Source organism: Pleurodeles waltl, chromosome 5 (genome assembly GCF_031143425.1).
Source record: "Pleurodeles waltl isolate 20211129_DDA chromosome 5, aPleWal1.hap1.20221129, whole genome shotgun sequence".
In the NCBI taxonomy this organism is placed as follows: domain Eukaryota; kingdom Metazoa; phylum Chordata; class Amphibia; order Caudata; family Salamandridae; genus Pleurodeles; species Pleurodeles waltl.
The window spans coordinates 199,132,463-199,160,110 of NC_090444.1; positions in this window are offsets into that span (position 1 = coordinate 199,132,463).

The following is a 27,648-nucleotide window of genomic DNA, read 5'->3' on the forward strand; positions in this document are numbered from 1 at the left end:
AAATTATCAGAAGACAAAGTGGAAGAGGGGCAGCCAATGAGAAACCCAAAATAGAAAGGTGACAAAGATGGGTTTGTGAGGTACAGAAAGGCAGGCGAGGGAGTTTGAAAAGGGAATGTGTAGGAGTGTGTGCTTAAGAAGAGAAAGAGGATTAAAGGTTAAAAAAGGAGATCTGAAAAACAGAGGAATGAGAAAGGGAACACAGTGTGAGGCACAGGGGAGGATCGAGAGAAAGAGAATACTAAGTAGATTTTGAGGCCTCCATTAACACAGAATGTCCTATTACCTTTTCAAGTAACAAATATCAAGCACCATTGGTAAATGGTGGTGTTACTGATATAAGTCTTTGATTCAGGTCTGCAGTGGCACTACATGGTGGAGAGGGGAGTAGACAAAAGACATAAAAGAGGAGGTAGGTGAGAGATAGAGGAGGTGGGAGACAATGGAACATGAGATGAGTATTACAATGAGTATGTGTAAAAGAGGTTGGAAGAGAGAAGGGTGAGCTAGAGTCAGGGGTGACTGGAGCGTGAAACAGAGGAAAGGGTAAACAAAGTGGGTGAAAATGCCAATTTAAGGTAAAGTACGAAGATGTGAAAAATTGAGTTACTGGTTGAGGGGGGTCAAACCGTACTTAGGCACCAACCATAATGCCTGTTAGGTTGACGAACAAGCAAACTCCAAATAAGCCTGTGCTCAACCCTCTGGTAGTTTGGCACAGAGCAGTCAGGCTTGATTTAGAGGTGATTAGTAAATTATGCAGCATTTCAAACAGTAATAAAGTAAAACGAAAACACAAGAAAAATCCACCTCACCTCTTTAGCAAAATAAAGCAAAATGTAATAAATACATCAAGACCAAAATGACAAAAAAATCAATCAGTAGGACCGGAGATTTGCCTTTTCAAAGATTCAAGTGAAATAGCACCAAAAAGCCCAGAATATCACTCATGGCTATCTGGATGCATGAGACCGGGAGAAAGTCATAAGTTCAGGCCAACTGCGATGGATTGCAGGTTGGATAGAGGGCACAGGTTAGTCCTGCTGAAAAGTTACCTACTGAGTCCTGCTCAAAGATTCCCGTTCCTGATGGAAGGGGGTGCGCGGAACAGAGAAGCATCATGGACAGTCGTTGATGTATCACAAAGGGCAAGCTGGGCATTGTGGACGGCCATCGCTGTAGTGCGAAGGTCCTGCTTTCATTTTGAATGGTTGAGCCAGAGCTTCGCGATGGCACTCCCCGGGAGCAGTCAATTCTGTAATACAAAGGGTATGGTTGACAGAACTTCAAGGTGGCAAGTTCTAGGAGTGACAAGGTTTTGGGGCCAACAGGCTTGTTTGTAGCAGCAAATAGCCTAAAAACTTCAATTCAGCTCCACTGAGACCACACCAAGGGTCTGAGACCCAAGGAGTATCACATGAGGCTCAGGGGCTTAATCCAGATGGATCAGGGTGCTGGTTCAGGTGGTTGGGTGGCTGCAGGCACTAAATGGCTAAAGCAGAAAAATGTCAAGTTTCTAAGAAGTGGCTTTTTCAAAATTGTAAATTATAATCTGACTTGCCCATAAATTAGAATTTTTCATTACAATCCCAAAAAAAAAAAACATGACCTGTTACCTGTTCTCATTGGCAGTTACAGACTATTAAATGTAATAAGGTAATTCCAATGTTATCCAATGGGAGAGGTAGGCCTCGTAGTAGTAAAAAAATATATTAAAGAATTTTCACTACCAGGACATGTAAGACTAAAAAATACATGTCCAGCCTTTTAACTACGCTTTACCCTACCAGGTCCTACCCTAAGAGTGACTTACATGTATTAAAATAAAACGTTTGAGCCTTTCACAAGGTGTATTATGACAGGTTTGGGTTTATTATGACAGGTTGAAATGCCAGTATGAAACTGCACACACAGGCTGCAATGGCAGATCTGTGACATGTGTAAAGGACTTACTACGTGAGAGGAATAATCAGTGATGCAGGCCCATTTGAAGAATTTAATTTAAAAGCCCTTGGCACAGGTAGTGCCAGTTTTCTAGGGACTTACATGTGAATTAAATATGCCAATTGGACACAAGCCAGTTCTACCAGGTTTTAAGAAGAAAGCACAAGCACTTTAGCACTGGTTAGCAGTGGTAAAGTGCTCAGCATCCTAAGGCAAGCAGAAATGAAGTCAGAAAAACAGAAGTGTTGAAGGCAAAACATTAGTGGGGGGAAACACACCAAGGATGCCAGGTCAAATAGAAGACAAAGAGAAGAGACAAATGATGGGAGATAAATGAGATCTGGGGTGATCGACGTAAAAGAGAAAGTGAGGGAAGGAGAAAGAAAGAGAAGTAAAGAAAAAGGGAGGAAGGGAGAGAACGCGTTGGGAGACAATTGACAGAGAGTGAGAGGAGAGGGACTATTTAATGGAGAAGGGAGAAGTATAGAGGCCAGATAGGGCAATAGAAGGAGCACAGCATAAATTTTTTTAGCCATTTTCTTTGGTTATAATTTCCATCCCCTCACCCTGCCATTTGTTTCACATCAAGAGCAGGATAGGTTTCTATTAGTATAGAAGGGGCACCAGCCAGTAACTGTTTCTGAATAATGTACATGTGAATGGCAGTAGTAGGATCATCAGGAAGTAACAGCAGCAAGACTGCAGGGGATGACAGACAAATTTACAGCAAGACATCAAGTGACTGCAATAGGCTGTGCTGAATCTGATCTGCAGGGAAGGAGAGCTTGCACAATAGCTGCATTCTTTGTAAGAGGGAAGCTTATTTTGCTACTGTCACACTGTAGCTGTTCAGCAATGAAGAAAAGCTATACAATTCATACACATTCTGTGAAGGGGGGGCTTTCTGTGCTTCTGCCTAAGCTTTATCTTCCCTGTGAAGGAGGTGACTTGCACTGTTGCTTCCTAAACTGTGCTACTTTTGCGGGTGAGGGATGCTTGCACTGATGATGTGCTGCTGTCCCTGTCCTATGAGGAAAGGGGATTAGGCACTGCTGTTGTCTCATCTTTACCTATTCTATGAGGAATAGAGACTTGCACTATAAATGTTCCAGCAGTAGCTAATCTGTGAGGTTGGGAAGCTTGTACTATTGCTATCTGTGTTGTCCATAATCTGCGTTAACAGAACCTTGTGCGGCTCCTCGTGTTGCTGCCTCCTATCCTTTATTTGTCCTTTGAGTTGGAATGTTTTTCACGTGTTGCTTGCTAGTGAAGTGAGAGAACACTTTTCCCTACACAAAACCAAAACGATTGACATTGTCAATGTTTATTTTAATTCATGATATAATTAAATTCAAAATCTCCACGCCAAGCTAACCTTTGGTTTTGCACTTGAAACAAGTGCAGTTTTTAAATGGACTAGAACAATTTTTAAACTGTAAAGCATACCTACCAAGAGGCTTTAGGGTCTTGTGTTCCATCATCGGCTAATTATGGCTTTTTACCAATATAATTTTACATTTTGTTTTGAGTCTATATTGACAGCATGACAAGCAAATCTACAATCCCCAGAATCCAACATGCTTGTGCCTGTGTCGCTATCATATTACCAATGGTTTCACATGTCAAGGGCCCACTCAACAATCTTTGTGAAAAGCGCAATAAAATTAATTTGTCATTGTGTGCCTATTTTACATGAGCTAATGAAGGGTTCAACAACAGAGTGGAAATGAGGCTGAGACTGTGGCTACTTTTCAAGGACAAATGTGAGCATTACTCAGCTGACCAAGACACAAGAAAAAAAAAAGAAATTGTGTGTCAGGCCACTCTTCCTGCACTGTGGTTTCAACTAATGCACCAGTAATGGCTCTGTGAAGCACCCTGCATTGTGAACATGTGCAACCCTGGTGCAAGCATGGACGTCATTTAGGGGTTTTATTATATTATGGTGTGAGGATTTGTATGCCACTCTGTTAACCTGTGAGTGTATCCAGGCCCTGGAGCAGGTGTGTAGGCATACATCTTTGGGTGTTGGGTTGTGTATTGGATGTTAAATCAAACAGAGTTAGTCCATCAGCCAGGTATTCAGCTTCTTGTAGCATTCAAGAAGTGAGGAGGAGGAGGCCCTGGTGTACTGGGGGAGGTCGTTCCAGGTCTTGTGTGTAATGTAGTAGAATGCTTTACCTCCTGTTCGTCTTTTTCTGGATGGAGAGTGTATGTGTGAGAGTGACAGAGTAGCTAAATGTAGTTCTGTGGTGAGTCGGTGAAAGTGCAGGTGGTTGTTTGGCTATGCTGGCATAATATTGTGCAGGGCAATGAATTGGCTGCATTTGTGGATGGGTAACCATTGGAGCTGTTAGAGGTGTGGTGAAATGTGGGTGCACCATGTGGATGTCAAGGATGAGTCTTGCTATGGTGTTCTGGATGGTGTAGGAAATAGTTGGAGATTTGGGTGTAGTGTTTGCCATAGTCCAATCTGCTTGTGATGAGGACTTGTGTGATGGTACATCTGGTGTTCAGGGGAATATCTTGTGGAGCATGTGAAGAATGTAGAAGCAGGAAGAGCTGACCACAATGAACTGCGTCGTCATGTTGAGCTTATCATCCAGGATAATTCAAAAGTTTCTGGCATGGTTGGTTAGTGTGGGTCCCAGCTCTGATGGCCACCAACAGGTGTCCCCTGGAGAGTTCTTGTTCCCAAAGATCAGCACTTCTGTCTTGTCAGAGTTGGGTTTCAGGCAGTTACATCTCATTCAGTCTGTGTTGACCATGCATTTGGGAACATGGTTCTGGTGCTGGTAAGCTTGTTGGTCAGAGAAAGGATGAGGTGGATGTCATTGGCACAGGATATGATGGTGATTGTGAGTGGAGTAATGTAGATGTTGAATAGGGATGGGCTGAGTGATAAACCCTGAAGAACTCTGCAGATCTTATTCTTGGATTACTATATGTAGGTTGGCAGTCTGACTTGTTGTGTTCTTCCTGAGAGGAAAGAGTCCACCCATTTGAGGGTCATTCCTTAAATGTCTGTCATGTAGTCTTCTGACAAGGTGAGAGACTGTGCCAAAGGCTGTGGAGAGGTTAAGTAGGATGAGGGCTGCAGTTTTGCCACAGTCCAATATATTGAGAATATCGTCTATGGCTGTGGTAAGTGCTGTTTCTTTGTTGTGGTTTCTCTGGAAACTTTTTTATTAAAACCATCTTTATTAGGGTTCTTAGCATGAACAATACAGTATGTTTGTCAGCACATGCTGGCTGAGTAAGCATATCAGGGCAAGCAGTAATCCTACTTCAGCCTTTGCAATTGTGCTATGCTTATCACAATCAATCAGGAGAAGTAAATTCCTTGAATCAATAAACAGAACAATTCATCCAATGAACCAAATGTGCCTGTTGTTCCCTGTGCATCCCAAGGTGGTGAAGCCATTCCTCCAAATCCTCGATTTGTGAGCTCCGTGTAGTCACCCACCCAATGCAATATTGCCTTTTGTCCAGTAGGTGCAAACACATGATCCGCATCCTCGCTACGCTCTCCTCCCCAATTCCAGAACATGTGTGCCATGTCTGCCGAGGGCTCCATATACCTCGGGCAGATCGAAGAGGTCTCAGGAAAGATCCTGTGGAATCTTGATGATGTGGATTAAGTCCTATGCAGAACTTGTGCTGAATGTACTGAAATTTGGCATTGCAGCAGACCGTTGGCGTGTGAAAGAAGGCCCTGTCCCATGCCTTTTGCATTCATTCTCGGCCTATGTCTCCCTCCCACACCCTGTGTAGCGGTATTAGGGGATCTTGCAATGAATGTGAAAGGGCTTGGGTCAGCCATATTATTAGTAAATGACCAGTGCATACAGTGTGCATGGTGTACGTAAGCAGATGCAGATCGGGTTCCGCATCAGTGATTTATCACAGCTGTCCAATCTCATTCATCAGTCAGCCATAATCCAGGAAATGCCTCTCCAGGAAGTTCATGTCATCTAGCAGCTGCTCAAAAGGAACCAATGTGCCATCCTAGAACAGGTCTCTCAAGGTTCTCACCCCAGGTGCTTCTAATTCACTACTCCCTCCCAAGTAGCTCTCTAAATGGTTGGATGAAACTAAGCAGATCTCAGGTGTGTGTTGAAGCATATTCTGCATGTATGAAAGGCGTTATGGGGACAGTCACTGGGAGATGGTGGAAATAGTATGACGTTGCGGTAGCATCACCATTTTTGACAGGGCCACCCTACCTTGCACCGAGAGTGGGAGGGACTCCAGAATGCGATCTCTGGGTACAGGGAGGAAATGGCTTTTGTGAGATTACTTCTGTGAGGTTGCGGGTGGTGTGATAGATGTTAATGCCCTGGTACAGAAAGGTGTAAATTCCCAGCGGAGTGGATGTGTGTGTCAACCCCCAAAGTGCTATGGTATTTTTGAGACCAGTTGACCCCAAGCCTTTAGGCAGCGTGAAATTCCACCAATATGTGCGGTACCACATTGAGGCCCTCGCATATGTCTCACACATAGATCAGAATGTCATCTACATATAGCAAGACCACAAACATTATCCCTTCCAGTAGTATACCCCAGGCCTGGGCCTCCTGTCTAAGCCTCTGTGCCAGCAGCTCCATCACAAGGGCAAACAGAGGTGGAGAAGAGGGTACTTCCCTGGTGAGTGCCTCTGCTGACACACTGAGACACACTGTTCTGTCTTCACCTGCACTTTGGGCACCGAACAAAGGAGCCAGATGAGTCTCTGCAATCTCCCATCTATGACCATTGTGGTCAGAGTTGCAAACATGTATTCCCAGTCAACAGTATAGAATGCAATGTATGACCATAGTGGTCATAGTTGCAAACATGTACTCCCAGTCAACAATATAGAACGCCATCTCCATTCTGCATATGGCCACCAAGCCAGTGCTTTTCCAAACAATTGATAAAGTCTACGGATGTTAAGGGTAGTAGATCAACCCAATATAAATCCATTCTGATCTGGGTGGACAAGAGGAGGAAGGTGTTCAAGTAGCATCACTGTAATGATCTTAATCAGTAAGGGCATCGATAGGGGTCAGTAAGATGCCGTCTCTAAGGGATCTCTCCCAGGTTTTGGAAGCAAGACCAGTAATGCCTCTCCAAGGGTTGAAGGCAGTCACCTTACAGTGAGAGCAGCATTATACAACTCTAACAGTCTCAGGGCCAGGTAGGCCTCATATGCCTTGTAAAATACAATGTGTAACCCATCCGATCCAGGGATCTTACTTGTAGACTGTCTCTGGATGACAGCCTGGATGTCCTCCTCTATAATGCGGGCATTGAGTTCCTCTTTCCCTATCTAGTCAATGATAGGTAGATTAAATGCACTGAGGAATTTTCAGTTCAAGACCTGACGATCCACCAGGGTGGGATCATGGAGAGATTGGTAAGGTGCAGTGAACGCTGTGTATATGTCAACATGATTGGTGGCGAGTCATGTTGTGGACACTCATATTACAGTAATGAGTTTGTACACCATGGCACTTTTCAATCAGTATGCTCTGTAGTCCAAACACTTCAGTGATTCTATCACATGGGCATATTGCTCTCTCAATGAGGTCAAGGCAGGTTGCTTAGTGGGATTGCTGCACACTGCAGTTTCAAATGTTTCCAATTAAGCCTCTATCTGACCCAGAACATGATACAGGGAAGCATGTGTGCCTATCACTGTGAATGCAACGGCCTTGCAACACAAACTTCATGGCTGTCCTTTCAATCAGTCATGTGGCAGCAGTGCCCCAGTTATCTGTGAAGTAGCTTGATAGTGTAGTTTCTGGAGTCCCGGAATACTGGATCTTCCTATGCAGGTTGTCAAGGAGGAAAGTGGGGCACCCCACATTAATTGAAGCTGGAGTGGGTTATGATCGAACAGAATGCTCCCTAAGTATTCAGCCCCATGACATGCAGCTATGTGGCATGGTGACAGAGGATGCCGTCCAGTCGCACGTGGAGATCGTGCAGTGGCGAGTAATAGAATATTCCCTGGTGTCTGTGTGCAATACGTGCCAGTTATTTACCAGAGACCATTGTGTTAGCCACTAGGACAGGTAAGTCACAGCAGTCACCAGAGGTGGGGCCAGTAGGGAAGGATGCCAATGGTCCAGCTGTGGGCTTAGCAGACAATTAAAATCTCCCTTTATGAATCAGGCCATATGCGCCCAGCTGATTAGTTTGGTAGATTGGTGTGCCAAAAGTGATTGTTGCATCACATTGGAGGCATAAATGCTTCCCAATAACAGGGGTTTGTCATCCAGGTGGCCCTCCACAAAGACATACTGCCCTTCTGCATCTATTTCTTTTGCAGTATCCTTAAAGGGCACTGTCAGTCCCACCCATAAGGGTGCGTGGAGCAATCCCTGAGAATGTGGTGCCATAATATTGACTCCCAACACCGCTTCTGTAATTGTATATCCTCCCCTTTGGACATGTGTGTTTCAGGAAGAAATGCAATCTGGGCACCTTTCCTCTTGATGTATTGTTGTACTGCATATCTCTTACGTGCTGTTCCCATTTCCCTGACATTCCAGGTGATAAAGGGCAATCTAGTCATACTAGCTGTTGTCAGAGGGGGGAGGAAGCAGAAAGGTCTGGGATGCACTCCTGTAGCACATCAAGGCAGAGGGTAGGCAGTGCACAGGGCTGCTGTCAATTATGCTTCAAGGCTTACAGACTACTAAGAACAGGAGCTCCAACTCTTTTTCCCAGGGTGACAGGGCAACATCTAACTGCTCAAACAAACAACATGCAGTTAGCACACAACTGCTCACCTGGAGAGTGAGGTGGGGTGGCCAGCCCACCAGAGCTAGCTCGTACAGAGCCAGTATACAGATGGATAATGAATAAGGGAAGAGGAAAAAGAGAGAAGAGTACTACCTTTTTTTAAGTCAATCTTTTTATTGATGTGGAAAACCATCCAGGCCAGTCTCCTAGTTAGCTTCCTTTAGGTACAGCATGAACACTTTGTACTGCAGGTGGGGTCAGGCAATATCATCTACTGTCTGCTGCGTGACAGTCAGTAGGATCATAGAGGCATTACTTCTCTTGGACTCGCTGGAGCCTGCCTCGGATGGTGTCTCTTCCAGGACTCGCTCAAAAGGGGAGTGCATCTCCACCCACAGGTTCTTGGCCCTTGACAGCACCAGTATCTTCTCTTCGCTTGCCTGAGCAGAGGTAGGGGCTCCTGCAATCATTGCATCCCTGCTCCTATCTATAGCCTTGGTGCCTTCGTCTGCAATGCATGCCAGGTGGCTGCTTTTGTGTTTTGCTGTGTAGTGGGTTCAGAGGTTTTGTAGCGATGTTGCTCCACCCAATCCCAATCATCAGCAGGTTCAGTGAAGAAGCAGCTGGAGTGATTCACCATCCCCTTGAGCTTAGCCAGGAACAAGAATGAATAAGTGACACCAGCCAACCGCAACCTCCTCTTCCCACCCAGGAATGAAGCTCTGTGCCAAAAAAAGGTAGGGTGTAATCTGGGAATATGAACATATGGGCATTATCATGAGCAAGAGGGCCCTTTGCACGTGCAGCCTGCAATATGGTCTCCTTATCTCTGTGATTAATTAACCTGGCTATGACCGGCCTTGGCAGTGCACACAGTGGTGGTCTCCTTGCAAGCACCCGATGTACCCGCTCGACCAGGTAGTGAGGTGGAAGTCACATGGGTGACACTCTGCATGAACCATGCTTCAAAGAACACAACCAAGACCGATCTTTCTGCACCTTCTGGAAAGCCATCAATGCATACATCGCAACAACATGACCTCCCCTCCAAATACTCCACTCTGATCTCCAGCTCACGTACCTTTGCCTCCAGCATCCAGGTGCCCCACAGCACAAGTATTCCCTGCTGTCTGCCGTACGATGTAGGATAAGGACTGTGTCCTCAGTCTAGCCATTCCCAGAAGAGCTCAGTGCCAAAATAAACAAGGGGGGATGAAACTTGTCCACTCTGCCAATCCTAGCTGCTGGTCTCCAATTCACATGGACCCTCCTTTCTCCTGGACTTTTCTCCAAGGCAGTTTATCAGGATGGCATGAGCTGTCCAGACAACAGAGGGCCCCACCCCTCTGGAGAAGCAAAGGGGTCAGAGTGATAAACAGTCCTGCACAGACTATTTGAGTACAGATCTGCATCAGGTTTTGGACCTTTCTCAGCCCCAGGGCCAACAGGACATTACTTACTGGTCCTAGGGGACAGGCAGGAGCAGTCCAGTAGCACTCACTCCTCATCTAGGGCCAGGTTCAAATGGTGCCATGTCCTCGCGCAGTCCCTCCCATGCAGGGTATTGCCCACTTCAGCAAAAAAGTTCAACCTGGACAGCCGATATTGATCTCCACATTTGTTCCTGTTGAACCCGCCTCCCCACTCAAGTTGTTATATGAATGCCACTAGTCTGTCAGGGGAGAACAAGTAGTCCCAGAGCACTTCAGGGTAGGGGCCACCTCAGGAGAATGGACCATTGTCACCATCCAAAAAGGCCATACTCAACAGGAAACACTGCAAGATCCGCTTAGGGCGCTTCATTAGGAGGGTCCCATGGGGCTAGGTCATCGTCCCCGGTGTCTCCTCCACACCCCTTGTGCAAGGTACACCTCTCTTTTCATGCCATTACTCCAGTAGGCCAGACCACAAACAAGAGGATCACCCCTCCGTCAGTCAGGCTGCATGCAGCTGGGTGATGGCACCATTGAGGGAGGGCACACCTCCCTTCCCCCTATGAACGCAGGAGGTCGTGAGATGGTTGTACCACAAAGGCCACCTGCGGCCCTCCGGTGCATGGTACCCCAGGTCACACCCACTTACCCAGATCCTCTGGTAGGGCTGCATGGCTTGGGTGGGCTTTAGTTCTCAGGCCTTTCCACTAACAGTGATGCAGAATGCCCCTACAGGCCCACTTTCTCCTGTTCCTGGCCGCTCAAACAGCATCACGGTCTCGGCCCCACACTCGCTGTCCAGCTCCAGATTGCCCCTGCTATTCAGGGGAGCCCCAGCAATTCACACCTATGACCCCGCAAACAGTCTACTCACCAGGCTGCTGCATTCACCAGGAGCCCACGCACACAGCTGCATCAAACCCCCAGGCCTTGCAGCTGTGGTCCACTCAGGGTGCCCAACAGCTCTCCAAGTGCCCTCAGTTGGGAACCAGGGCCACTATTTGCCTAGGGCCTCCTCTCATGCACTTCCTCACAGTTTGTATGGATCAACAGTGTGGGCCGATGGCTGGATGGGGATGGCTGTCCCCCGCTCCAGAAACATAATTAGGTGTGGTCCACTGGGTTAACGTGTTCGAGGTGGCTGGTAAATTGTCTGTTGATGGCCTCCTCCATCACTTTGACTTGGTAAGGGAAAAGAGAGATGGGACAGAAGTTGCTCAGTTTGCTTGGGTCAGCCGATGGTTTTTTGAGGAGGGCGTTAACTGTTGCCCGATTACAGACTTCTGGGAAGGTGGCAGATTTGATGGAGGTGTTAAATATGTGGGTGAGGATGTTGCTGATTGGTGGATCTCCGATGTTGTAGATGTGGTGTTGGCATCAGTCCACTGGGACCCCGGAGTGTAATGTTTCTGCAGTATCTTCTTCAGTGAGAAGTTTAGTTAGGTGTCCGTCTCAGTTGGTGGTAGTCAGGTTGCTGAAGAGATGCTTTAGATTTTTTCTCTTTTGCTGTAGAAGATGTTTAGTATGTTTTTGCAGAGTTCCTGTAATGAGGTGACGGTGTTGGCTGCAGCCTCGGGGTGACGAATTATTTGACAGTCCTTGTTGCAGCTGTTGGAGATGGCCTCTATGTGGCCAGGTAGTGCCCTTTTTTTGGAGTCTTTCAGAAGTTGGTGTTAGCATGTGAATGTGGCTTTGTAGGTCATTGTGGCATCATGGTTGTTTTTCTATTTTCTTTCTAGCTGTTTGCAGAAGTGTTTAGATTCCCGGAAGTCATATGTATGCTAATAGGCTTGTTATTTGGTCCTTCTTTGATTGTTGTATTTGATGGGTGTGGGGGAGTCTGCACAGTTCTTGATTCCTTTTTAAAGTTGGTAATGTCCCTGTCTGGGTTGTTGGTGGTGTTGGGTTGGTTCGTTTTGAGGGTGTTTAGCCAGTCTGCTTCAGTTACTTTGTTCCCGCTCCATCTGGGTAGATCAGATCTTGTGGGTGAGTTGACTTCACGTGTGGTGAGTTGGGAGTATATGATGGAGTGGTCGGACAATGGGAGCAGTGAGGCAGAGCTGTATATGATTCTGTTGCTGGTAGTAAATATGGTATCCACACTGTGTACCATGATGTGCGTAGATGTTTGTGATGAGCTGGGTTGGCTCGATGTAGTCCAGGCTTTCTAGGAAGGCATTTCAGGTAGAAGTTGAGGTCACTGAGTAGTAAAAAGCCCTTGGAGTTGATGGTGAAGGGAGCAATGAACTGTGTGATGAGGTTATTGACGTTTGTTCATGGTCCTAGTAGTCGATATGCTATGGTGCCTTTAAGTCTGTTTGTATTCTGAAATGCATGTGTTCTATGAAGGGACTATTGATGTCTGTGGACGTGGCACATTTAACAGTGTCCCTGTGAATGATTGTGAGCCCTTTTCTTGAATTGTGAGGGTGGTCCTGTTGTGCAATCTTGTAGCCCACTAGGGTAGCCACTGTACTGATGTGGGTTGCAACAGGTTTCCATGAGGAAATGAAGGTCCGGCTTGCTGCTGCAGCAGAGTTACCAGATTGCAGTGGTGTGTACGATGAGAGATTGGATGTTGAGAAGTTTGCATGTGGGCGGTTGTTGAGGTGCTGGTTTGATGTTTTGTGAGGTGTTTGCCTGAGTTAGAGGACGGTTTTTTGGGTGCATTGATGTTTGTAGGTGTGGGTGTGCTGCTGCAGGAGAAACAGCTGTGTGTGTAGGTGAAGGGTACTACTGTGGTGTGTGGTGCAGCGAAGGTGGAGCTGAGGGAGTGAAAGGTCATTAATGCATAGCGGTGAGTGCTGATCGGACTGGGGTTTTTGACCCTGAGCACAGTTCAGGAGCAGAAGGGTGCAGATAGGCTTGGCTTTGGTGCTGTAGCAAAGCGTGTCCGCTGTGGGGTCACACCATTGCTGTTATAAAATCAGTTCTGAGAAGGGAGAGGAGCTCAAGTGGTGGTGGGAGGGGCTTGTGGTTCCAAAAGAGAGCCAGAAAGGAGAGAAGGCAAGGAGCATGGGGGTGGGAAAAGGTGCAGAAGAGGGAGAGGATGTGAGAAGCGTGAGGCAGGCATGTGAGGAGAAAAAGGTGTGAAGCAGACAACAGACACATTGGCAAGAGAAGCAAAATAGAATGAAGGAAAGTGGCAGAAAGAGGCTGAAAAACAGCACAGAAGTGGCATAGGGTGGCTGAGAACAGCGGAGAAATGCACAAAGGGTGGTAGAGTGAGAAAGAAGGTGGTAAAAAAGGCTAGAAACAGGGGAGAAATTCACAAAGATTGAGAGAGAGCAAAGAAGAAGAATGGCACAAGCAGACTAAAAATGGGGGAGCAAAGGCACAAAGTATATGAGAAAATGAGGAAAGTGGAACAAGAGACTAAAAACAGGGGAGAAGAAGCACAGAGAGTACGAAAGAGAAAAATGAAAGTGTCACAAAGAAGTTAAAAGTGGAAGAAAAGGCACAAAAAGTTGGGAAGAAGAGTAACAGTTGTACTAGGAGGATGAAAGATGGAGGAGAAAAGACATAGGAGTAAGCAAAAAGAGATTAAGAGAAGGGCAGAAAGAAAATAGAAAGGTGAGGAAAGAGAACAGCAGCAAAGAGAGAGGAATTCCCTGCAAAGTTGCCAGGTCCAAAAGGGCCTTGACTGGTTGGAGGACTTGCCAGGGTAAGCCTAAAGCTGGACCTAAGCACCTGCTGCAGTTGCAACTACAACCCTTGGCATGCGCCTGTGACTCCCTGCAAAATTACTGTTTTTTTTTTTTTTTCTTTTGGTGCAGTTGGGCTGTGTTGTGAATTGTAACAGTGTTAGAGCTATTGGGAGCCGGTGCCATTTTGTCAGCAAGACCTATGAGCTACCTCAGTCTGGTTGCCACACCCATGCATAGCAAAAACTCAATTTTATGTCCTCTTAACTGTTTGAATGTATGAGATTCTCTGGTTGATGTTTAGGTTCATGCCAAGACCCTTAAACAGCCAGATTTTAGGTGTTTGTTAGGCTAAGGAGGATGCTGTAGTGCTCACGGAGGTCTTCTTCCCATCACAGGTTCAGAAACCACAAGCGCACAGGGGAAACAAAATCACTATTCTAACCTTCATCAGTCAACTTTGGACTTGGTGAAGGATGTAGTAGTGAGATGCATACAATCACAAATCATTGACTTAAAACCATAAATGATTTTAAACACCATAAAAAATCTAAACTCTAATGAAAACTCCACACTGAATAAGTTTCAAAGTTTTATTACAATCCCAAAGTCAATGTCACGTAAATGGTGCGCAGAACTAAATTATAAACATACATGAAAATCATTGATTGACCAAAGCATCTAAAAGGCATCCAAAAAGATTTAGCCTACTAAACATGAATACTATTTAGCATAACAAAATAAATGACATAAATTATCAAAACCACACTATGCACATTAACTTCAGATTTCAAAACAACAGATCGTGACATCAGTGAATCATTGAAATACAAATTTAAGAAATTTTCAGGGCTGGGCCATCCTTATATGTACCATAGATTGGTACTTGCATGTGTGCGAACAGGCTAACACATGTGGAAAAAAACAAAAGAAAGACAAAAATAATTTGGAAAAATAATCTAACTAGGGCTACTCACTATAAAAATATGCTGGTTTAAGTGACTAAACTAAAAAAGGAAAGAAGAAACCACATTAAGTTATACCTCTCCTCATCGGACAGCATACAGGAATTCTTCAGCAATAAGAATGGTCACTTTCTTCCAGCATCAGATGACAGCAGCATCAGGAGAGTGCAGAACACAAGCTGCATATAGGACAATTCAGCAGTTCAGAATTAGTTGGGCATATTAGTACTTAACATCATAACAAAATGGGGCAATTAACACTAAGAAAACTCATTAGGAGACTTGGAGAAGAGAGGTTGACAGCAGACCTAAGACAGAAGTGGACGGACAGAGTTCTGGACAGCTTTGAGGCAAGAATGAACTAACCTCAAGTTTCCAAGTTCTTCACTAATTCAAATATACACAATCCTTGTGACTGGTCCTTCAGGTGGGCTCACTTCAGGCATCAAATTCAGTGTCCAATAGCTGTCGATGCCGCCACCAACTTTGCAACTATTCCGGATTTTCTCAGCCAAAGTGCGTTGTCATCTCAATGATTTCATAAAGATCTGCCAATTATTTTCGAATAATTTCTTACTTCAAATCCCTTCTCACAACACAATAAATTAAACTAATACTTTTCACATAAGAATGACAAGCTTCCTTTCTTGACAGCTAGAACAAATACCGCAAAATAATTAATTTGAAACATGCTTTTCTTCTATAATACAATAGAACATTCAACGTCACATCAGCAGCCTAGAAGAAACATTTCAGGTCAGAGGGAACAGAATAAACAAGTAATTTTCCTCTACAGCTGCAAAATTAATCTTTCAGGCTGAGTTAAGCTAAGAAAGCCTAAATACACATTAATACAATTAATACATTTACAAAACCTATTGCACACCTTAAAATTAATCAAATATGCGAAGACAAATTAATTATTATTAATAATTGCAAACATTATTTATGACATGTTAGACCAGTTTAAACATGCACTTATCGTTCTGCACACATAACTCATGTTAATGAAACCCATTTAATTCAATATAAGCATGGTTAATTCACATAATAATATACTTCCTTTCTACTGTTTTTCTTCTTAAAAAGAATACTTTCATATGAATTCTAATTGAGAATTCACTCAATTATAATTGCACAATGCTTTCATGTTAAACATGATGACAAACAGGAGTGGCAGCCACAATGCCCACCTCAATTTAAAAGTCCACATTTTACCTTTTTCTGTTAATTTCTCTGGTAGACCTTTCAAACTGAAGATTTATAAGTTTCCATATGCTAACTTCTATGCTACCAACGTTTTATTAAAATGTAATTTCTATCAAGGAGAAGGATCAAGTGAAGAGGTAAGAGCTGGCTGGCTTATCTGAGGCAGTGGAGCTGCGTGCGTAGTTGCATTCTGTTTCATTTTAAATTACGGTAAAGAGAGGTGTCAACGGCTTCCTATGCTTAATTTACTGTGCGAGTGCTGGGAAATACAGTACTGGGAAAACAAAGGTGCATTTACCAGTGCATTTGACGTAGGGACCAGTGCTAAAGCTTGAGTAAATTTACAGCTCCCATTTTCATAATAGCCAAAACACCAACTGCTGTAATCGAAATCCTCTAACTTCCCCAGCTGCATGTCCTGCGCATTGTAACCATTAGCTGGGCATTGGCGCCTTGAGTGGCTCTGCCAGGCCCTGCCAGTGTATGCTCAGAAGTTGAATAGGAAAAACGGATGGGTCACACAAAAGCTGTCCTGAAAAGCGTAGTCTCAACAACATAAAGTGAGAACCTTGGTGGATAACCCCCCCGGTGGACAACACATTTAAAAGATGTGCTCTTTTAATCATGTCAACGCTTCACTTGATGTCAGGCATTGTTGCACTGCATTTTTATTGCACTGTTTGCCCCATTGTGCAGGAATCTTGTAGATTTGCTACTAATCAAACAGGTGAGTTATTGAGTAGTAACATCATAAACCAGACTACACGTGCATTACGTGTCAGTTATTGTTGGACTTGTGATAGCTTTGCATCTGCAACACTGAACTGCAGGGTTCAAGGTCAGACTGGGACAGAAAATAGGCCCGGCACCAAAATAATACTGCCCTCCCCCCCCATAAGTGAATGACACAACTAAATAAGCATTTCAATGCAATGGGTCTTGCATTTTTTGACTTAGAGCTATTAACTTTGTGAATTCTAGCCAGACTTTTCTTGCCACATAAATTGAAAATGAAAAGTAATACAGTTTTACATAAGCTTGCCGATTTAAAGCACCACGCCATGAGCATGAGCGGTAGGGAGCACACAAAAGGAAACAGAAATTAGCTCGCAGACAAACCAACAAAACTGATGGGTGTGACATGGGTGTGGTTAAAAGCCCACAGAGAGATTACAACAAGGTCCAGAGCGCTTGCACGCTCGACCCTAAAAAGTGGTCCATGTTTGCAATTTGGGAATTTTTTTACTTTTAAAGATACTCAGTATAAGTGTTTTTGAAGATATGGAAGACTGTATGGATTTGAGCTTGCAGCAGGCAATGCTTGTTTTAATGTCAGGAAACGCAATAGTAAAAACCTGCCCAGCAGACCATAAAACAGACCCACAATGAGCCATAAAACCGTCCCACAAACAGTCAAACAAAACGACCCACTCAGTGACTATTCAGACCAGCCCCTCGGCCAGTCCGACCCTGTTATCATTTGACAGGCGCTGATCAGGTATAGTTTTAAATTCAGTAAATGGTTTTCCTGTTTTGTCTACATTCATTTTAAGCGTCTAAGTTGTTTTTAGTAATTTCCGCTGAACTGATATAGCCCAGCCAAATGACACAGCATAGTTTTGCTTGGCAATTGGTTAAGTGAATTTAACAAGTCTTTGTTTAAGTCCATAGAACATTGCACTTTAACCAAATAGTCCAGGATTTGTGTTTCTTTCCAGGTGTTGTCATTTTTTGTAGGTATGATGCTTTTATCCTTAGTGTGATCATACACTTTTTTAAGTATATGTTGCCACTTTCAACTGAATGACCATAATAACTCATTTAATACTTTGCAGGCTTGATCATTTGTTTGATTTTGTCTGCTTTCGAAATAGGTAGATGTCTCCTACAATGCAATCATCTTACCTTTTCTAGAATTTATTATGTGTTCCAAGTGCTAGGAGCCATTAGGGAGAAAGTGGTTCAGAAGACTTTTGGGCAGCATTAATGTTAGGATTTCTTCCTAAAGTGGTATTTTAAGTCACTTTGAATCTGCACCAATAAAATGAAGCACCTCCTCAGGAAATTAACAATACTTACAAACACCAAGCAAACTTCTAAGGTGTATTTAAGCTATACATTTTCTGATTAATGTGCCACAAGCCACAATGAAAATTGACCAATTGCACGAATGTGTCACTCAGCGTCCAAACTAGGAGACTTTAGAGTCTGCTTACGCTAGGAGTACAACCTACCAGGACTCTAACGAGGATGAAGCCAGGCGTTTGTGGTTCGTGAGCCCCATGAAATTGATCAATGTTATGTAAGGTTTGCAAGACAGGTAAACACAATGAGCTCTGTAGGAACTGCAAGGCAGGTGGCACCTACCACATAAAAGTGAGGTGTGAGTAGCAAAAAACGTCTCTTCCAAGTCGGTGCACACTTGTGAAATTCCTTTATTTATTTGGAATTAGTACTGACGAAAGCACATTTACTTTTTTGCCAACGAAACTGCAGGGTCTAAATACAGCCAGCCACCGCGGGTGTCGTTTTTTTAACTGCCGGGCAGTTTCCTATCATAGTGGCTTCTCAGTCAAGTGTATGTTTACACAATTTTGGATTATTTAATTACATAAGATATGTAAGATCAATGACGTAAACTAAAGTGACAGGGTTTAACACCCCTAAACTCAAACTAGAACACGAAACATCTCTTGGTGCACCCCAGCTTTTGCCTAAACCACGTTATCAAAGTACTTGGGGAGTTCTAGAGTACCTGTTAAAACCATGGCTTTTTAGCAAATGTAAGCGAAATTTAGGGTTATTATGGCAGCTTTTTTCAAACGTTTCACATTCAAGAACCTTCTGGTTCCCAAGCGGCCCTTGAAGAAGCTGGACGTTCTCATTTCACTCACTAGTTCAAATTTAGTTTTGGGGGTTTTCTAATCAGGTAGAGGATGTGCTAATGACGGAAGTGGGCGGCACCAGTGGGACAACTGGGTGCAGCTATCCTAAGAACGATTTTGGGCAGCTGCACTTAATTTCTCACAAACTAAGCACTACATTCTTTACCACACTAATAGTGAATAATATTGTATTATTCACTACCAGTGTAACAAAAAAATTAAGCACAAGGAGATGGAAAAACACGTTCTCTGGAAGTTAAGGTAAGTAACTGGTTTTAAATATATTTTGTGTGGATACTTGCAAGTGAGAGTGTGTTTCTGTGAGAGAGAGCATGCCTATGTAAGAGCAAATGTATATTTGAACATTTATGTGTATGAATAAAATTGACTGACATTCAGTGAGTGAGATCGATTGTTAGTCGATATGAGTGAATCAGAGTGAGTGAAAATGAGTGAGAATGAAAGGGACTCCCAGTGAGAGATTTGGTGACTGAAAATGAATAGAGATGAATATGTGGAGTGTTAGGGAGTGTGATTGAAAATTAGTGTGAGTGACATTGAGTGTATGTGTAAAAATGAATTAGTGAGCCACAGCAAGTGAGTATAAGTGAGAATGAGTAAGAATGATTGCAAGTAATTGTGAGCGAGAAAGTATGAATGAGTCAGAGTAAGAGTGAATGTATTTGAAAGTGGGTGAGCGTAAATGAAGGAGAATGAGTAAGTCAGAGTGAGCACAAATAAGGAATTGAGAATGAGTGGCTGCAAGTAGGCGTGAGTGGAAAACAATGAGTAAATCAGAATGGGAATGAGTGACTGAGTGCAAATGAGTGAGAATTACTTAAAGTAAGAGGGAGTACAAGAGCGACAGAGAATGAATGAGTGAGTAAAAGTGAGTGAAAATGAATGAGTGAGACTGAGTGTGAGCGAGAATGAGTCTGAGTGAGTGAATGCAAGTGATTTTGAGTGAGAATGCGGATTAATGCTGCTGAGTCTGCCTTTGGCTTAGGCACACAGAAAATAATTCTTGGCTTACAGAGGCCCCTATGGCCAAATAATGCTCTAGCATACTGGAGGCAATGCTTAGCGTGACAGCCACCTCTGAGAAAATACTAGCATATTGAAGGTAATTCTTGTCGTAATGGCACCCATCATAAAATACTGGCACTAGCATACCAGATGTAATTCTTGGCATAGACGGCCCCCTGGAAAAGTTGGCGCTAGAAAATTAGAGATCATTCTTGGTGAGGATAACCATGGTATATGTGTGGGGATTGCAATGACAAAATGCAAGCCCTAATATACTAGAGGTACTTTTTTGACACATGGGCCAACCATAGTATATGGATGGCCTTAATGGCAGAATTCTACCACTGGCATATTGTATGAAATATTTGACATGGGGCACTCATGCCAAAATGCTGAGCTTGGCAAGATAAAGAATAATTAGTTAAATGTCTGTTGACTGTTGGTTGTCAAGCCCAAGCATGAAATAATCATGTGATTCTTGGTATTGAATTCATGGTATAAGGGGCATATATTATTTGCTTTGAGCATTTATGGATCCCACCCCTCATAGCCTTAACAGGATCATTCCCCCTTGAGTAAGGCATTTGTATTTCTGTTGCAGCAAGTTGTGTTGGGAATAGTTGATTTTTGGATGGTGAGGCACAGAGACACACTGCGATTGGTTAATTTTAAACTGTACAAACTGAATTGGATGACTGTGTTGTGATTTGTATTGTGAGTGGCTGATTACATCAGTTGGTGTTGCAAAAGTATTGGCTAGTTGTTTTTTTTTTAAACATTTTTTTAAATTTTTTATTGTCCTCATACACCTCACAAAAACTCCTATATCAGCCCCATAGTTGATCTTGGCACCTTTCCCAGAGAGAAGCTGATCATGCCAAGGAGCCCCCATTTCCTCTCATATAGACATCGAGCGGTAGATGGTATACCCACACCAACCAGTCTAACGAAAGAGGGGGAGGAGGAGGAATAATCATTGGCCGTTAGTATACAAGGCCTCACTTTATACCCTCCCTATTGCAATAAGGGCGTACTTAGCTTCCTCGCTACTTGAGCAGAGGGGCCCACATTTCCTCTTTCCTCTTACTTGAACCTCCCATCACCAAATCCATTCTTGCAGAATAGAAAAGGGCCTGCAGCCAATCCTTGAGCAGAGGAGGGGTATTCACCATCCATTTTCAACATATTTCCCTCCTGGCCACCAAAATAGAATGACAAAAAAGTTCTTATGAGCTTTTTGACCGTTGTGACTTTCACCACCTACCCCTTGTGTCTGCCCAAAGATAATCAGAGGGAGAGTTACCGAAACATCCCATCCCAACATACTAGAGAGAAATTTACATAGATCTTCCCAGAAGAGGTCCACCACTGGACACTCATAAAACATATGAACATCAGAAGCAAGCTGTAAGTCACATTTAGGACACTTAATTGCCTTGTTTCTACCTATTTTAGAGAGCCTTCCTGGGGATAGGTATGCTCTATGTATCGTAAACAGATGATTCCTCCGCAAAGATGCCGGCTTTACTATCCTAAACAGTTAGCGTAGAAGATTCCCACCACTGCAGAACTTTTCCTTGCGGCATAACCTTCCCCCAGAGGAAGACGGGCAGTGTAAATTCCCCATCCAATCCTTCTAATATCTCCCAATACCAATTTGAGACCCGCTGAGTCTGGGGGACTCTGCTAACATACACTCCTCCAAAAAGCCGGCAGCCCCACATGATACTCGGGATTCCTGCAACCAGAGTATTGGCTAGTTGTTGTTGAGTGCATTGTTTAGGTAAGTGAATTACTGTTGTTTGTATTACATAATTAAATAGAGTGAGATCCAGTGGAAAAAATGGGAATGTTGTTTAGTAAATCTCCACATCCTGTTTGTAATACAAAAAATGCCATCTGAAGGCAGGCCTGCCTATGAAATGGCCATCAATAAGGGATATATACGCTCCTATCGGTTAAAAAATTGAATAGGATCACTTCTGATGCAAGAATATGCAACTTACACTGAAGGTGAGAAAGCTTGGACACTTGAGATGTGTGGTGAGTGAAACAAAACCCCAACCGAGACCCGGTGAATTCAAAGCATTAAATGAAAATGGAACATGCTGCCCAAAAGAGAGAGCACAAGAGAATGAAGACTCAAACAAGACACACTGTAAGTAATAGGCCCGATGCAAGGTGGAATTCAAATCTGCAAGCATGGCTTGAAGATATAATTTAAGGTATGAGTGTTATCCAGCCATTGGAGATAAGAAAGAGAGTCACACTAAAGAACAACAGAGAGAAAGAAGCACAGGTTCCAATGATGATGAAGAAAAGGGTTTTTTAGATGATTTATTAAATTCAAGACTGCTGCCATATCAGATTGTGCCTCCTTCTTTGGGCCCAACACCACAGAGGACAGGGACAGATGGAACAAGAGCTGATGTGGCAGAGGGTGGAAGTGTATCGCTGCCCTGAGCACAACAGAAGGAGAAGTCTATACTGATGTAGCTGCGATACTTACTGTTGCCACGCTTGCAGATATAGCTTCACCGCCTTCCAACAGAGAACCAGTGCCCAAAGTGATTAATGTATTGCAATTAAAAACAGAATTTGTAGAGATTCTGAAGGGTACAATTCACATAGAGAAATTGAACAGTTATCGTGAGTCTGATTTGAGAAATCTGAGCATATGAGAAATTGGAGAGTTTGGTTGAAGAGTATGGGTTTGACTTCAATCAGAAGTAAGAATTTCAAACAAATTTCAGTATGTTAATGGGTGATGAAGAGACAAAAGAAATAAGAACCCTGAATTTGAGAGTGCTTATTAAAGAGTTAATACATTTCAGCAATTATTGGAGAGAACTGAAGAAAGATAGGGATAGCTGGGCAAAGAAATAAGGGGCAAAGGCAAAAAAGAAAAATGCAGCAGGTGGAGTTGAAAGGGAAACAAGTGCAAATGAGCCAGAACCTGGTGTTAATTCTGGATTCACCTTAAGAGAAGCGTACAGAGGAGCATATGTGCATGTGCCAGCATATGTGCATGTGCTTTGGAGTTGATCTAATCTCCTTTCATTTACAAAAAACTTCCTCAAGTTGAGAGAAGAGTCAGGGAAATAGTATGAAGGAGTAGAAAGGACTGTGACCATGTCAGCGGTGCTTCGAGAAGATCTGAACACATTATTTGAGGTTGTTATTCCCAGGGATTTGTGGATGAAGTGAAAGAGGATTGTGAATTGTCTCACTCAGGAGCCCTCAAAAACAGCCCAGAATGATCTATCTACTGATGATATGATTAGATAAAGGGAATTAATTGAGCACTTAAAACTGAAGGTCCTGAAGAAAGAGGTAAATTGTTTCAAAATTATGAGAGCAGCACAAGTAATCAAGGAATCAGTGCATGCTTATTATGAGAGGTTAATGCAGACTGACCTATAGAACAGCGGACCAGAAGACCCAGCAAGTGAAGACTTAAGTGGTTTTGTTTTGCAATTTGTGCTTGGTTTGCACCGAGAAAGTTGTTCTCAAATACACCAGAATGTGATGTGTTGACAGACAAAGCCTGTGGACCAGATCCTGAAGTGATACTCAAGAAGCCAAGCAGAAGCCAATTAATGAAAGGTACATGGTGGGACAGACCAAGCTGGCTCAGAGAAATACATAGATAAGTTCTTCCATAATATACCTGGGCTTGTATTCTGTTGCATGTATACATATGGGTGTTGAACGAATTGGTGTTCAAGGTAGTGTTTAGTATAGATCAACAGGAAATGTTGTTTCTCATGGCAGTAGAGGTTGTGACCATCACCATCTTGAAGAAAATCATATTGGAAGCAAGAATGCAAAATGAATCCTAACATAACACAAAATAATGCACAAACAAATCCTCAGTTCCAGAATCTGAGTCATGTTTCAGAATGAGGTGATGCAGTCAGCAGCCTCATCTCAACTGACTCCCAGAATCTGACAGTCATGTTTCAGAATGAGGTGATGCAGTCAGCAGCCTCATCTCAACTGACCATTGTGCAGAATATGCCAATTCAGAGACCATACAATGCAAAAGAGTCACAAGCCCCAGGAGCACAGCAGAATAGGTGAAACAAAGAATTTAATATCCAGCAAAATCGTAGATTTCAGCAGAAACCTTTGATAATCAATGACAGTGTCCCCAGTTTGTAGCAGTATATGAAAGTCCCACTGGATCTACCCTTAATCATTTGCAATGGCGGTGCCCGAGAGAAGAGGAGGATTGCATGCTTGGTGCAGTCCTAAAGATAGATTAGAGAGGCACTTGTGTAGAAGTGGTAATGAATGGCCACTCCGTTTTCATCAACACAGGTGCTACCACGGTTCGTCCAATGGAGGTTCCAAACCTACTACTGCTGGGAAAAGAAGTCCAGGTTATAGGTATTTCCAATCCACAGATCACAGATCAAGTTTCAGTAAATGGCCCTGTAAAAATTGGCCATGTTGAAGATATTCATGAATCCATAATATGTGATAAGAGTCCTGTAAAGCTTTTGGGAAGGGACCTTTTGTGCAAAATGAACTGCACAATTGTCTATACAACAGACTGAGTGGCAAGTGAGACCCCTGATGAAGACACTGACTTTAAATTAAAATCACATGAATCAGAAATCCATTTATTTCCATTTCTGACAAAGGACAACTTTCCTCCTGATTTAAAATGGAGAGTGATGGAAGAAGCTTGGATTTTATAGGCAATGACATTGGACTAATAGAAGCTGTAGAACCAGTGAATATAAAGGTGAGACCAGATGTGTTTATTCCCGGAATATCCCAATGTTATATCACTCCAGATAAAGTGGCCAGACTGACACCTGTCCTAGGGAAGATGCTGGAACAGGGCATTTCAAAATCAGTGTTAGGAGTCTCTGTAACTTTCAACACAAAATGTATGTGGGATACTACGATCCTTTTTTTGGATCTTATTAATATGATCTCCTAGTGTCCTTAAATTGTGGAAAAGGACACCCCATCCCCTTATTGTGGAATGCTTCATTACAGGTCCCTTTCCCTTCATGGTAAGTAAATACCACCTTGAGAAACTCAACCAAATTTGAAAGTTCTAGATAATATTGTTTCTGGAAAGGAGTATCAGCAGTTACAGTCTGATGGAGCCCTAGCACTGCAGGGGCAAGAAGCAGACGAGGAAACTCAAGCATCTCACATCCAGAGAAAAAGACAGAGATCAAGACTCATGCTTTGTATTGCCTGAACCCCTGGATTGCTGTAAGGGACGAAGATGATCAAGGTGAAAATAGTCTTCAACCTGTGACCAGTGATGTGAGGACTCCAACAGTAGTTGAAAACATATCTGAAAATGAAAGCGAGTACTGTAAATCAGCATTTCATAAGCACTTCAAGTGGAAGAGAGTTTTGTGAAGAAAGTTGGCAAGGGGTGCAGGGAAAAGATAAATAATGCTGAACGAAGGTAAAAAAGCTGAGGAAATTAAAGCAGAACAAAAGGAGAAAGATAATTCTGAGCAACCAAAGGACAAAAGATGCCTGACAGAAAGTATGCAGCTCCTGATTGGTCATATCCAGTTGATGTCCAGCAATCTGACCAATTAGGTAAAAAAGTTGTTCATTTTAAATTCATCTTTGAAGAAACTTCATGAACATGAACTTATTTAAATTTGAGACAAGCGCTCCTGAATAGTCTCTTGATGAAATATCGAACTGAGAGTCAAACTGAAATCTTGAAGGTACAGTCCATGGGCCCGATTCACAAAGGTAAATTTGGACAAAAAATCTAAGTTTACGACTTTACGTATTCACAAAGGTAATTTACTAATAGTATCTTTACTTCTGCACTCAGGTGTGGAAATTCCACTCCTCACCATGATTTGAATCTCCACATCTGGAGTGGAATCTCTGCACTCAGGGCGGAATCTACAAACCTGGGGCTGATCCCCGCTGCAGAAGGCTGGCTCTCTATATATTGTGCAAAAACAATGCATAATGTGCAGAGAGTATAGGCAACCACATGCTGGTTTACGGAGGTAAAAACAAGACCACCTAATGCTCAAATTGTTGTGGTAGCTTGGTTGAGCAGTTAGGCCAATCTTGGTGAAATGCTAAGCAGTTGCTGTACTTACAGTATCAATAAATTAGGACACACACTCAAAGGAATAACTTGATACCAATTTACACATATGCTTCAGATTTTTATAAATTATTTAAGACCAAGATCATCCAAATCAGGCAAGTACTTTTTGAGGAATGATTTTTCAAAGTTAAGAAAATGTCTTGTTTCTGTATGTAATTACACACCATAGGAATCAATAGAAGAAAACTTAAAAAATACATATAAAATCAGGCAATGCATTTTCCAATGTCTCCATTTGTTTTTAGGTCAAGGTCATCGACTTGTCCTGTGGACCTGCCAGGAAGTTCGGGCTGATACTGGTTCCGGTGGAAACAGCTGCTAAATGCCTTTGGGGCTGGTGCAGGACCTTGGCAGGGGACCACTTGGAAAAGCACTGCACAGGCAAACTTTAAGGTGAGTCTGGTGGGTCCCCTTGGAGTGTAGAGGTTAAAAGGAGTGGAGGACTCTTAGAGCACAGCTGGTTCTCTGGTGTAGGGGCCAGGAAGGCCGGGTGCAGAGCAGATAGGGCAGCCAAGAGCTGTGCGCAAAGGTACCCTTGGCACCAGGAGACAGGTCACTTTGAGGGTGGTTTGCAGGTCAGCAGTGCCACTCTAGGCGGTGGTTCTTACGTGTCCCAAAATCCCTTGACAGGGGCTTGCTTCTGGTCCTTAGAGAGTCCAGAGTGAACTTTTCTTTGGGGTGTCCGATGTTGGGGGGTCCAGTACCACTAAGTATTGCACGGTTCAGCCACTGGATGTAGCAGTGCCACCAAATTTGGCACACTTTCAGGGTTTGTCCTCTGGGTCTGTTGGTGGAATTTGGTCTGGCTGCAATGCCAGGTTCGTTGGTCAGTGGCAGTCAGTGAACTGTGCTTCGCTAGTTTCTGCATCTCACTTGCAGGGAGTGATTCATTCACGCTGGAGGGAGGTCCTTGGAGATTTTCAGAAGGTTGGGAGGTCCTCTGGGGTTTTGTAGAGTTCATCCGATGTCCAGTCAATGGCTCAAAGGCGATTATCGAGTCCTGAGTACAGCAGACAGGGTTTGGTGCCTTTTTCTTTGTGCAGCAGGACTTCTGTTCTCGAGCTTTTGGTCTTCTTTGTTGCTGGCCTTCTTGTGTCCATGGAATCTGGTATGCAGGTCTAGTGTTGCCCACTAAATACTGCATTTATTGGGTTTTTAGGGGGGTTTCTAGTAGTGGCCAATGTGCCATCTACCTTAGGGTGGCTACACCCTCTATGTCACCACTTCCTGTGGGAAAAGGTCATTTCCCTATCCCTGATTGGCTATTTTCCTCCCATGCAAGATGGAAGAAATTGAAATAGAGGGTTCACCTCGCATGCAACATCTTAGGGGTACTGCAGGCTGGGGGTGGCCACACCTCCTGTACTTTGTGCATTTTCCTGCTGTTGCACCTGCCAAATGCGGGAGTTTGCAACATGGGCAGCCATCTGCTGCTAGCAGCAGGGCTGGGGGTCTTGTTTCAAGGGCAGGAAGCCATTTGAAGCTCGCTGACAGGGCTGTGCAAATGTCTGGGAGAAAAGGTGTAACATCTGTACCCAGAATGGTTTGTTTTCTGGACCCAGTGAGCACAGGCTCTCACCCTAGGGTTCCAGAATCTTGTCTGGTGGTGGCAGGCTGGTTGTGACTGGCCAGCAACCATGCCAGGTTTAGTTAGGTTTTGCAGGTTTCACCCCTAAGGTGGCCCCTGGAACA